Consider the following 12,674-nt stretch of genomic DNA (forward strand, 5'->3'; position numbering starts at 1 on the left):
TATTTGAATGAATAATTCAATTACTCTTGTGATTGGAATTGAGAGCGCCAATAGAAAGTCTATACAAAGCATACTTCTTGCATAAACCAATTGTTTTATGAGATGCTCATTGCTCAGCAAATATCTCTATTTTTCAGGCACAGTTCAAATATTGTCATTATTGTCCCCTTTAGATCAAATATAATTTTAATTAATTGAGCCCTTACAGTTGAAATTCATCCTAGTAAAGTGGGGTATATTCCTGGTAAAAGGGATTTGATAATGTGAAATATCTTATAATTGCTCACTCCTAATGGCCTAATTTTACCTAATTTATTTATATCACTTGACGTTGAGAATGCCTAGGGAATGATAGGATGGAAAGGCCATTTTTCTGACCTGCATTTTTAAAGACTTCTTCAAGCCTGTTATAAACAACTTGATCTTGGCAACAAAACTTCCTGTCTATCCTGAATGGCTTGAAAACATGAAGGAATTTACAAAATGAAACCCCTGACTCAAGGTTTGATTGTCCGAAATACGTGTGTCGGGTGATTGTTGTTTGGTGAACTGACACAACAAGAATACATTGTCTGCGCAAGCATGAACTAATGACAAGATAAGTAATTTAAAAGACAATTCAAAAATATTTGTATTTGCATTAGAAAAATTATAGAGTGATATATGTGGGACCAATGATTAAACGAAAAGCAATGAAGGTATTTTATCAGTAGTACTTATGATGGTCCTTTTATTCTAAAATATATATATATATATATATATGTTTCTATAGGCAGTTTTCTGTTGCGCTTCCTGGCCGCGTTGGTGCCGCGACCGGGCCGCTCACCTGGCGCAACCATCTACCAGCTCCTCCCTCAGTCACTGCGCTGCTCAGCCGCGGCCTCCAAGAGCGTCCCCAGGCCCATCGGGGCCTTCTTCCTCGCAGCGCTCCTCACGCTGGGGCTCGGCGTCCTCCTTGGCATCAGCCCCGCCCCCTAGCACGTGCCCTCGGAGCTCTTCTAACTTTAAAGGGCCAAGCAAGGGAAACTCTCAGGCGGCACCCAATTCTGTCACCTGAACCCAGTATATATAGAAGGGCTCAGCCCCTAGCCCAGTGCCTTGGCAATTGGGTCGTACACTCTGGTGTTCTCTAGTTTGCCTGTTCCAGTGTTTCCTGTTCCAGCATCTCCTGTTCCTTCGTCTCTCCTGGTAGTACCCTTCGGACTGATTGCACGGAACTGACCTTTGCCTGTTCTTGACCACGTCTGTCTGCCGCCTGGAACAGACATCTCCCTGTGCACTGACCATGCCTGATCGCCGCCTGGAGCTGACTTCTGCCTGTACACTGACCACTCCTGATCACTGCCAGGAATCGACCTCTGCCTGTACACTGATTACTCCTGACTGCCGCCTGGAACTTGACCTTTGCCTGATCTGACTACGCCCGGACTGACTACAGGTACTGATCCCTGCTTCGGCTGACCATTCTGAACTGATACTCTGGCCTTGATCCTCGCTATCCACTTGGACACTCTATTCTGGCCTCCTGCGACCTCTGGACATTCTTGCTTGGACATCGACCACGCACCCTTGTTTGTGGTGGGCACTCCCCTGCGCTTCCTCTCTAGGAGACCCTGTGAGGCCCACCTAAGACCAGGCGGCCCGGGTACCCAAGGGCTCAACCTGCGGAAACCCAGGGTTGCTATTAGCGAAGCTCCAGCTAGCCTTTGTCTCCTTCTGTGCTCCACCCCCTGGTGGCAGGTGCTCTCTGGGTCCGACCAGAGGGCCGTACCAATCCTACACCAGGCCAAGGGTCCAGCTCCAGCGCATCATTTTCTTTTTGTTTGGACTGATCAGCAATCTCCATAACAGAATGAAAGGTTTTGCAGAATATCACCAACTCTTCTCTAAGGCTATCCAATCCTTTATAAATAAAATAAGAAGAATTGCAGAGAAAAGAGAATGTTATAGTAATTAAAGAATTTATTTGAGACCTTTTGTTTTGTCTCACAGTTATAAGGCTACTAGAGATGTGCATTTGTTTAAATGAATGTATAAATCATAACCATTGTGCCCATATTCATTTCATTTGTGGTCTCCCAAAACAAACGGATGTATCCCATGAATGAAACAAATATTCTTCATCCCATTTTTTTCTGTTTCCCTTTCATTTTTATGGCCCAATGAAGTCTATGGCTGTATATTGTGAAGAAAAAAAAATCCTGGTAACCAGCTCTTGCCTGTGTGGCCTGACCACCTTATCAGAGCCAAGGTAGAACAAGTTGGGAGACTAACCAAAGGACAAATAACTAGACTATAGCAGCTATCTGGTTCAAGTGACACTGACCCACTCCCATTGAAAAGTTTGAGTATGTCCAAAAAGCTCTGTAATTTCTCTCTAGCTCATGGTGGAGAATGACATGTTACTAGAAGCTCTCACAGAGTTTTACAAAAGCTTACAAACTTTGAGATTTGGTACTGGTAACGGACTGATTCTGCACTTCTCTATGCTACAATGGTCTCACACACTTACTGTGCCAGAATGAGAAACATTGCACTGCTGCGGATTTAGATTTTTTTTTCTTACTGGGGAAGGGTCAGGATGGGAGACAGTGTGAGATTGCAGTTGCAGCAGTACTAGTGATTTTGTCTCTGTCTGTCTGGACACAAGTGAGGTGAGAAGTGCATTATCAGAAACAGGTGAATTTTAAAAGCCTGACACATGTATCAATCAGGGAATGCAGGAATAAGTTGGGCTGGTGTACGATCGAGTGGATTTTAAAAGCTGCCCAGATACGCATGTATCGCCCTTTGTGTGCACAAATGAATGTTTTCCATGAAAGGGTGAGGAGTGGGCATGGTCTGGGCAGAGCATGCTGGAATTTCAACCTGAAATGTGTGCATATATACTTATGTGATCTGGTCCGCGCTGGGGTCCCCCTGCTGCTTAAATTTACTTCTGCAGTGGATGATGTATAAGTAATAAAACAAAAAAATCTAGGCAGATTAGCAGGGTATTAAGGGTCAGGGCTAACATGGGGGAAAGAAGGCTACTAAATTAGGGGTGTTTGGAAGATCTGCAATGACATTGGAGTGCATTCCTTTTAAACTCCCCCCACTTATGCAACAGAAATGTTGAGACGTGGACACTTGAACCGGCTAAGAATGGGGTCCGTAGCTGGGAGGCGGATCAAGCCCAGGAGAACAACAGGAATCTTCACCACTGGAAGCCCGAGGTCCCCCCAGGAGGAGCCCTTGGGAACCCGGGCTGCTTGGACATAGGCACAGTATCCTGGGAACCAGGAAAGGGGGAGATCCAAAGGAGACCAGCTGGAATCTTCACCACTGGAAGCCCGAGGTCCCCCCGGGAGGTGCCCTTGGGGACCCGGGCCGCTTGGACTTAGGTGCGGTCTCCTGTCGAGGCAATGAACAAACAAGGTCCAAGGCAAAGCAGGCAGAAGTGAAGCAGAACCAGAAGTAATCCAATGGTTGTGGCAGGCGGCAGCGGTGCAAGATGAAGATACGAACCAGCAGTCGGGGCAGGCGGCAGACTAGCAGGAACCAGACACAGGCCAAGGATCAGGACGGGCAGCAGACGAGAGATACCAGAAGCCAAGCTGAAGTCAGGAACCAGGAAGACAAGCCGAGACGAAGGCAGGAGCAGGAAAACAAGGACCGGAATGGAGCAGGAACACCGAGGCAGGAAGACATCATACGGGTTCACAAATGAACAACAGGACTGAAATTACATGATAACAGGGAAAAGGAACTGGGAGGGCAATAACTTAAGAGCAGCATTGGAAGGAAAGGTTATATACAACAAAAAAGGAAAAGAAGAACTTAAAATACAGTATCATACAGTATCATAATGTGGCAGTGCTAGGTGGGTGGGGAGAGGAGATACTATTCAGGGTAGGCACGTTTAAATAACCAGGTTTTTAACTTCTTTTTGAATTTGAAGGAGCATGGTTCGAGTTGCAGGGCAGGTGGGAGAAGACATCAGCAAAGTCCATATAGGGTATAGGTAGAGAGACTGTAGTGGTAGCTAGAGGCAAGCTGGGTCATAGCACAGTAGAAATACAGTTCAAAAAACAAGTGGAGCTCCATGCGGTAATCTGAAGAGTCTCCCAATCAATTAACGGAGAGTGCTTCTGCAGCCAAGGGAGGCCTAGGACGATGGGGTGAATGGACCTTTCCAAGACAAGATATGAGATTTCTTCAGAGTGGAGCACTGCAGTGTGAAGCATCAAAGGTGCAGTAATCGCTGAAACACACCCTGGGAGAGACATGCCTTGGATAGAAGTAATTCATAAAGGTGGTGTTCGAGGAAGCACCGCTAGCTGTAACTGTTGGACTAGCTCCGCCAGAATGAAGTTTCCTCCTGCCCCGGAGTCAACAAAGGCGAGTGTGGGGAAGCACCCCCCAGGATATTCAAGAGTTACTGGTATGGTACATTGAGGAACAGAGTTGATACGGCCTAGGGAAAGCTCCCTGATGATGCCTAGGCCCTGGCGTTTTCCGGCTGTTCTGTGCACTGGGCTAGGAAGTGTCCTTTATTACAACAGTATAAGCAGAGACCGAGTGAGTATCGATATCTCCTTTCTTCAGGGGTAACAGAGCTCCATCCCAGTTGCATGGGTTCCACCCCTTGATTACCTGAAGAGGCTGAAGAAGACACAGGATGAGAGAAGGCAGGTGCTAGAGTAACTGGCCTTCGAACAGTCTTCCCCTCCCGAGCTTGTTGCTGGAGTCTTCGATCGACCCTTCCTGCCAGGTCAATCATGCTGTCCAGATCATCAGGAAAATCCCTAGCTGCTAGCTTGTCCTTAATGCGGGATGACAGTCCTTCCAAGAAGATGCTATGAAGTCTGTCCTCCCTCCAGTCTAACTCTGTTGCCAAGGTGCGGAACTTGACCACATTTGGCCAGGGACCGGGAATCCTTGCGTAGGTGCAGCAATTCGGCAGCCGCTGTGGATCTTCGAGCTGGTTCATCGAATATCTGTTTAAACATGGAAACAAACTGCTGAAGATTACTCAAGATTGGGTCATTGCATTCCCACAGTGGGGAGGCCCAAGCCAGAGCCCTCCTCTCTAGTAAAGATACAATGTAACTTGTCTTAACCAGATCAGAAGGAAATTGCGTTGGCAGCAACGTAAATCTTATAAAGCATTGGTTCAGGAACTCTCGGCATTGTTTAGCATTGCCTGAATTCCGGGACGGAGGCGGTCGGTGTGTAGACGCTGCTGGACCGGGGCTAGGAGCCGGCGCTAGTGCAGGAGGCGGTGCTGGAGGATTGGAGTCCAACCGGTTTGCCAATCTCTCCACTGTGGCTGCCGGGACATCTAGGCAGTGTTGCTGCTGTTGTAGTCACTGGGCAATACCAGGGACGGCCTGGAGGCCGGCAAGGTCTGCCGAGTCCATGGCCTTAGCAAACTGTTGAGACATGGACCCTTGAGCCGGATAAGAACGTGGTCCATAGCCGGGAGGCGGATCAAGCCCAGGAGACCAACAGGAATCTTCATCACTGTAAGACGGAGGTCCCCCCAGGAGGAGCGCTTGGGAACCTGGGCCACTTGGCCTTAGGTGCGGTCTCCTGGCGAGGCAATGAACAAACAAGGTCCAAGGCAAAGCAGGCAGAAGTGAAGCAGAACCGGAAGTAGTCCAATGGTCGTGGCAGGTGGCAGCGGTGCAAGACGAAGATACGAACCAGCAGACAGGGCAGGCGGCAGACTAGCAGGAACAAGGATCAGGCCAAGGATCAGGACGGGCAGCAGACGAAAGATACCAGAAGCCAAGCTGAAGTCAGGAACCAGGAAGACAAGCCGAGACGAAGGCAGGAGCAGGAAAACAAGGACCGGAATGGAGTAGGAGCAGGAACACCGAGGCAGGAACAAGCAGGATCAGGAACACGAACAGCAACTAGCACACCAGAGTGAGACCTCTTGCTAAGGCAAGAGATAAAGGTTAGAATGGCCCTATTTAAAGGACTGTGCTGATGACCTCACTTTGGGGGCCGGGCCTAGGTTTTGCGCCACGGCCCCTTTAAATTCGGAGCTTTGGCACGAGTGCGCGCGCGCCTAGGGGGGCAGAGTCAGCGGCGGCAGTCGGTGGCGTCTCCCTCGTGGGGAGAACGCCACAGGAAGGCCTCGTTGCGGCCTAGCTTGGGGGACAGGAGACGCCAGCGACCTCCCGGCACAGTGGGTAAGAGCAGGGGAGCGTGATCACCCGCGGCCAGGTTTCACAAAAAGAAATGGAATTTGTGTGCCCAGGTGCATTCCTATTTAAAATTTAGTGCATATATGCATGCGCCTAGCCTATTTTATAACATGCATGCATATACACGTGTCATAAATTGGTCTCACCTCTGGGCACAGGCTGACAAATGCGTGCACCTATGCAGGTGCATGCCGGTTTTAAAATTTACCTTAGACTGAAGATAGAAGTGTCTTATTAGGCTGTCAGTTTTTTTTGTCTATTAGTATTAGTTTTTTTCTATGTGGATTTGTTAAAATGACCCCACATAGTACAGCACACATGCAGTGTGTGTGTGTGTGTGTGTGTGAGAAAGAGAGTGGTATTGTGAATGGGAGTACAGTTACAAAATTAACAATTACATTTTTGATAACCAAGCCCTCAATATGCACTGCACATCAACAAATTCTATCACGTCATGAAATGACAGAGGAGAAGTTATTTTAAAGGCTGGCAACTTTAGCATGGGGGCAGCAATAAAAAAGACATCCCTGCACCTACATTGAAAAGGGACTATTTTTTTAGGTTCAGAATAGCAGAGAAAAAGGCAGCTCAATTCAACAAAATTTGAAATCTAGAAAGCATATACCACTACCATCTATTCCTCTCCCTCTTGTTTTGGAGCAGAGGGCAAAGAAAGGAAAGTCATTCAAAACTGGCATTATCAGGGCAGGGGTAGCAGAAATGCAATGCCCAAAACTAGCAGTACGCTCTTGTTTGATTCTTGTTTCTGAGTCAGTGAAGGCAGTACTTGCACCAACTGAGTCTAGGGAAGAATTTTGTCTAGGTTTCTCTGAATCAGAAGATATTAAAGAGCTAGTAACCAAATAAAATTTTGGAAGTTTAATTACTAGCATCTTAGCTTCCAGTGAGGTGATGGAAGAGAAAGAGAGAGAGATGATACTGACAATTTTGATATCAACCCCCAAAAAGAGCAGGCAACTCAGGAAGAGTGAAGAGCGATGCCTATGGCATTTTTGCTCAAGGGTCACCCTCTACCTCAATTCCAGTGCCAGCATGGATGTAGAGAAGGGATCATGGAAGAAAATCCTTATCTGGAGACATTTTAATGTGAAAAAGGACCTGCATTTCACTGGAGGAGGTAATTTTAAAAGGAGTTACACCTGTAGATGTAAAGTATTATCATATCAATTTTAAAAAGCCATTTGCCAGTGTAAAGTACACTTATATATGTATAACCTATGGACAATTCAATGGAATATAACGTAGCAATTCTTAAAAGCTTTTAATGCTTTTTAAAATTACCCTCATATGAGGGTAATGCTTTTTAAAATTACCCTCATATGAGGTAATTTTCAAATGAGTTACACGTGTAAATATCATACTATTGCAATTTTCAAAAGCCCACTTACACGAGTAGTGAATTTACATGTGAAAAACAACAGTTTTAAGAGTGTAAATCTTTTTGAAACTTATCTCCCATATCTTTTCACCAAGAAAAGAAGCCTATTCCTAAAAAATGACCTCATAACAAGTTGGGCTGACTCGTGTGCGCCTAGGGAGGCGCACACAAGAGACGATCAGTGGCGTCCGGAGCAGCATGGAGGGCAGGCCGGTAGAGCCGGCTCAGGGCCGGGGCACACCATGCCAAAGGTCGGGAGACTTGTCTGGCATCAGGACAGGTAGAGGAGACCAGCTGGGAATCCCAACAGTACCCACCCTTTATGCCCCTTCGCAGAGTACCAGGCTTGATGAAAATGTTGAAGCAGGGATTTGTCCAAGATGTTTGAGGCTGGCTCCCTGGAGTTCTCTTCGGGACCAAATCCCTCCAGGATATCAGATACTCCCACACCTGTGATTGTGCCTTACGTCCAGTATCTCTCTGGCTTGGTAGACCGGGGTCCTCTTCAGAGGAGACATCTGAAGACTTTGGTATAGAGTGGAGCATAGAGAGTACTAGGGGCTTTAGCAAGGATACATGAAAGAGTTATGTATCCTTAAACTAGCAGGCAGGTGTAGACGATAGGAGACCGGTCCCAGCCACTCGCTGACGGAAAATGGTCCACTATGTTTAAGAGCCAGGTCGCATGGAAGGTACCTCAAAGGCGTATATGGTGCATGCTTAACCACACCTGATCCCCGGGTCAGAAGAGAGGGGCTGGATGAAGGTGCTTGTCTGTAGTCTTGGCAGCTTTGGCGGCTTTTGGAGGTTATATTTGTCAACTGGTTTGCATTACTTTCCAAGCAAGGGCTGTGATTATCAAGTTTAACAACAGTATCAATTAGAAAATTTGCATACAGTAATACAGCCCTCTAATTACAGATGCACTCTTAATATTGGCTGTCCCAAATCTTCCCAGAGAAATGTATTTGTGAAAGTCAGGGCATAGTAAACAAAAGGTAAGTTTTGTGGCATGATCTATATAGCCCCCATAGCTCGCCACATCACTATTTCCAGCCACCAAATGTGAAGACTGAAGGTTACAACCCCTGGATTGAAGCTTGAAAAGCATTCATATTGGCATACCATCTGCCTTCAGATCCCCATTGAAACCTTCAAAACTTGCTTCACTCTCAGGCTAAGGGTGAGATTTTGGATAAGAAAGACCTGGAATGCATTTGTGGTAAAGGAAGATTCTGAATGTTTGGGCTGAAGGAACAGTGAAACTTGGAGATGATACAATACGTCCATTTACTGACTGTCCTCCTTCGTTGGTAGCCTTAGAAACATGACTAGCAGAAGAAACCACCCATTAGGCAAAGGTCCCAACACAGGCACCTGGGGCTCCATTGATGATATATTCTTCCCTTTCCTTTTATTGCCAATCAAGGATAGAAAAAAGGTTTTGATCACTAAGGGCCTCATTTTCTAAAGTATCGCAGGCCTGCGATACTTTAGAAAATCGCGCTAACGGGGGGGGGGGGGGGGGGGGGCGGGAGCGGGGGGGGGCGGTCCGGCAGCGATCGCACCACTGCGGTGCGATTGCTGCCGGCATCGCGCCCAATAACTACACCATAGAAGGTTTAGTTATTGGGCGCGAAATAGAGAGCGAAAAGGGCCTTACCTTTCCGCTCGGCGCGCTGTCTTCACGGAGTCGGCCCCGGTGACGCCCCCGACTCCTCCTCTTCCGGGGCCGACTCCGCCCCGATTTCATTAGCGCAGGCCTGCGCTACTTTCGCTAGCTATCGCAAGCTTGCGCTAACAGCGCAAGCCTGCGATAGCTTTGGAAAATGAGGCCCTAAATTCCCAAATCCAATCCTGGTATGAGTAGTACTCATGGCTGTTTAATTATCCAATAGCTCCTAAGATACTCCCCAAGGGCACGCATCTTTGGCTTTCACCTTAGGCTGCATGCCGATGGCTGTGTGCTGCAGGTTTCAGATTTTATAAAAGTTAGTGTCCCAGGGTTGTCTTACCAGAGGAGAGAATGCTCAACTCTTTCTCCTCCTATTCTTTCTAGCCAACAGAGCAACACTCTCCTCATGGCGCACATGGCCTCCCACTGGCACCAGGTCCCTCCAAAGTTCATTATTATTAAGTATAAGAAAAATATTATTATTTTTTATTTATTTAATACTTTTTTATACCGACCTTCATGAATAGATTCATATCAAATCGGTTTACATAGAACATGGGGGTTAACTGATTATAATTATAATGCGGTGACTAAGTGCCAACATTCTATCTATCAATAAACAACACAGAAAATTAACATACTCTCAAAGAAAGAAGTTACTTGGGTGACAACAAATGATCTCCTCGAAATTAATAAAATAGAGAAAATAATTAAAATATGTGAGGTGAGATGAAGGCATTGATTTTTGTTTTCAATTATGTCATTATTTTTGTATTTTTCTGTTGTAATCCTTTGTGACTGATACCAAACTTTCTTTTCAAGTTTATATATAATATTATTTTATGTCTCAGTAGATAAACTAATAACATTATTATATAATAGTGTTTATATAACAGGTGAAAATTCTTTTACTATTGTGAAATTGTAGAAATCTCCAATAAAAAGAAAGTGTAAGACATGCTGTTCCTGGCTGGAGTATAAGTAGAAAATAAAGTCAATGTACTGCAAATTTATAACTCTAAACTAGATAAAAAGTTTCTCTGCTAAAGTTCATTTTAAGGTTTCTAAATTTTGAAGACTTTTTTTTTCACTGAGAGTGGGTGGCTATAAACTATTCTGAAATACAAAATCATCTACAGGGAAATAGGGTTTAGTATGGTAACTGAATAGGTAAATTTCAATTGTACTTAAATATATGGAGTCAAATATAGCTAAATTCCACCAATTACTTTTGTTTGTCCCTAATATATATATATATATTCCAGATCCAATTTTTTTCTGGAAAGTACCTGTATACATATTTTGCCCAAAATTGAGATAATCTACTGATTAGATCACGTGTCTCTTGGAATTTGTTTGGCTTTCAAAGCTAAAATGATGATATAATTCCAAAACCTAGAGTGAGTATACTTTTCTTCTACAGAATGTAAAATAAAGTGAAATCAACAGGTAAATAGATATTTAACTGCATAAATTGGCTGTCAGAAAATTGCTCTCCTTCAATACAGCTAAAATACCAGAATACACACTGTTCCACAATGCATGAGCTTTTAGCCATATTTAGAGATGGTGTTCCCTGGGGTGTGTTTAAGCTAGGGAAGGAAAATAATGCCATGTAGATTGCGCTTTCAAATCTACGCATGCTATTTTCCATTTAAAAAGTACAGGCACATAAAGCAGGCATAAATGACTGTGGATACTTTGTACCCACAGAAAATTTCAAAGCAAAAGCAGGCATCCACTTCCAGTTTGAAATTTGGTGCAAAGCCTGTGGGTAAAAAATAGTTTAGTTTATTGGTTTTTCTATACCGTCACATTGGCAATGGCATCACAATGGTTTACAATTAAATTAAAATAGAGAAATACAATAATATCATAAAAGAGATAACAGCTAAAATTAATAAAAGAGACGTATAAATTAGCTGCTAAAAAAAATCATAAAACTACTACTATAAAATATAACCAAAACATGATACATTATTATCTAAGAACAAATATTTAAGAACTTAATAAGATATCCTAAAGTCAATTATTCTTTCCTAAAATTAAAGTTAAAATTAAAAGAATTAGAAAAAGTTAAGACCAGAAATATAATAATGCTACTGCTCACTGCGACTGTTCCAGCTCAGTATAAGCACATTCAAACAACCATGTTTTTAAGTCTGCTTTAAATTTTCTTTTGTCTGCTTGTAGTCTCAAATAAGTAGGTAAGGAATTCCATACTTTAGTTCCCGCTATTGATATTACGCACCTCCTTACTTGGCTGAGCTTTGCGGATTTAATCGTAGGAACTGTCAAAAGTCCTTGATTGGCTGATCTTAAATTTCTCTGTGGAACATGCAAGCGTATAGATGAATTCAGCCACCCTGTTCTTTCACCGTATATAATATTATGGACTATGCAAGCTGTTTTATACTGGATCTGATAGAAAATCAGAAGACAGTGTAATGATATCAAAGTAGGTGTTATGTGATCATATTTTCGTTTGTCTGTTAAAATTCTTGTGGCCGCATTTTGAAGGACCTGGAGAGGCCTAATAGTTGATGCTGGTAATCCTAACAACAGTGAATTACAATAGTCAATATTTGCAAAAATTAAGGCTTGTAACACAGATCTGAAATCACAGGGCCAGATTTTCTAACCTACGCTCGCGCGCACAAATCTACGCCCGATTTTATACATGCGCGCGCAAGGGGTGCACACTTGTGTACGCCGAGCCCTAGGGGAGCCCCGATGGCTTTTCCTGTTCCCTCTGAGACCGCTCCGAAATCAGAGCGGCCTAGGAGGGAACTTTCCTTTCACCCTCCCGCACCTTCCCCTCCCTTCCCCTATCTAACCCGCCCCCCAGCCCTACCTAAATTCCCACCCTATCTTTATTATTTAAGTTGTGCCTGCCTCCGGGCAGGTGTAGGTTGCGCACGCTGGCTAAGTGCCAGCACACGATTCCCCGGCCTAGCAGACCTACGGAGGCCTCTGGCCACGCCCCCTCCCCGCCCCTTTTTCAAGCCCCAGGACATACGCGCGTCCCAGGGCTTGCGCATGTCGCCGTGCCTATGTAAAATAGGCTCGGCGCGCGCAGGAGCGGGTTTTCAGGGTTACGCGAGTAATATACGCATGTAATCCTTTGAAAATCCGCCCCACACTGTTCTAAAAATGGTTTCAATTTTCTTAATGTTAGTAATTTGAAATAACCATCTTTTAATTTAGTAGTAATATGTTTTTTCATGGATAATTCTGTATCTAAAATAATCCCTAAGTCCCTTGTAAAAAATGTTGGTGTTATCTTAGTATTGTTGTCCAATATTAAATCAGGGATGGTTTGGTAATGACATTTTCTCTTGAGTAGAACTATTTCTGTTTTATCCATATTCAAGATTAATTTCAAATTCTGTAATAATTTTTT

The sequence above is a fragment of the Rhinatrema bivittatum genome, chromosome 5, assembly GCF_901001135.1.
Source record: "Rhinatrema bivittatum chromosome 5, aRhiBiv1.1, whole genome shotgun sequence".
NCBI classification, from domain to species: domain Eukaryota; kingdom Metazoa; phylum Chordata; class Amphibia; order Gymnophiona; family Rhinatrematidae; genus Rhinatrema; species Rhinatrema bivittatum.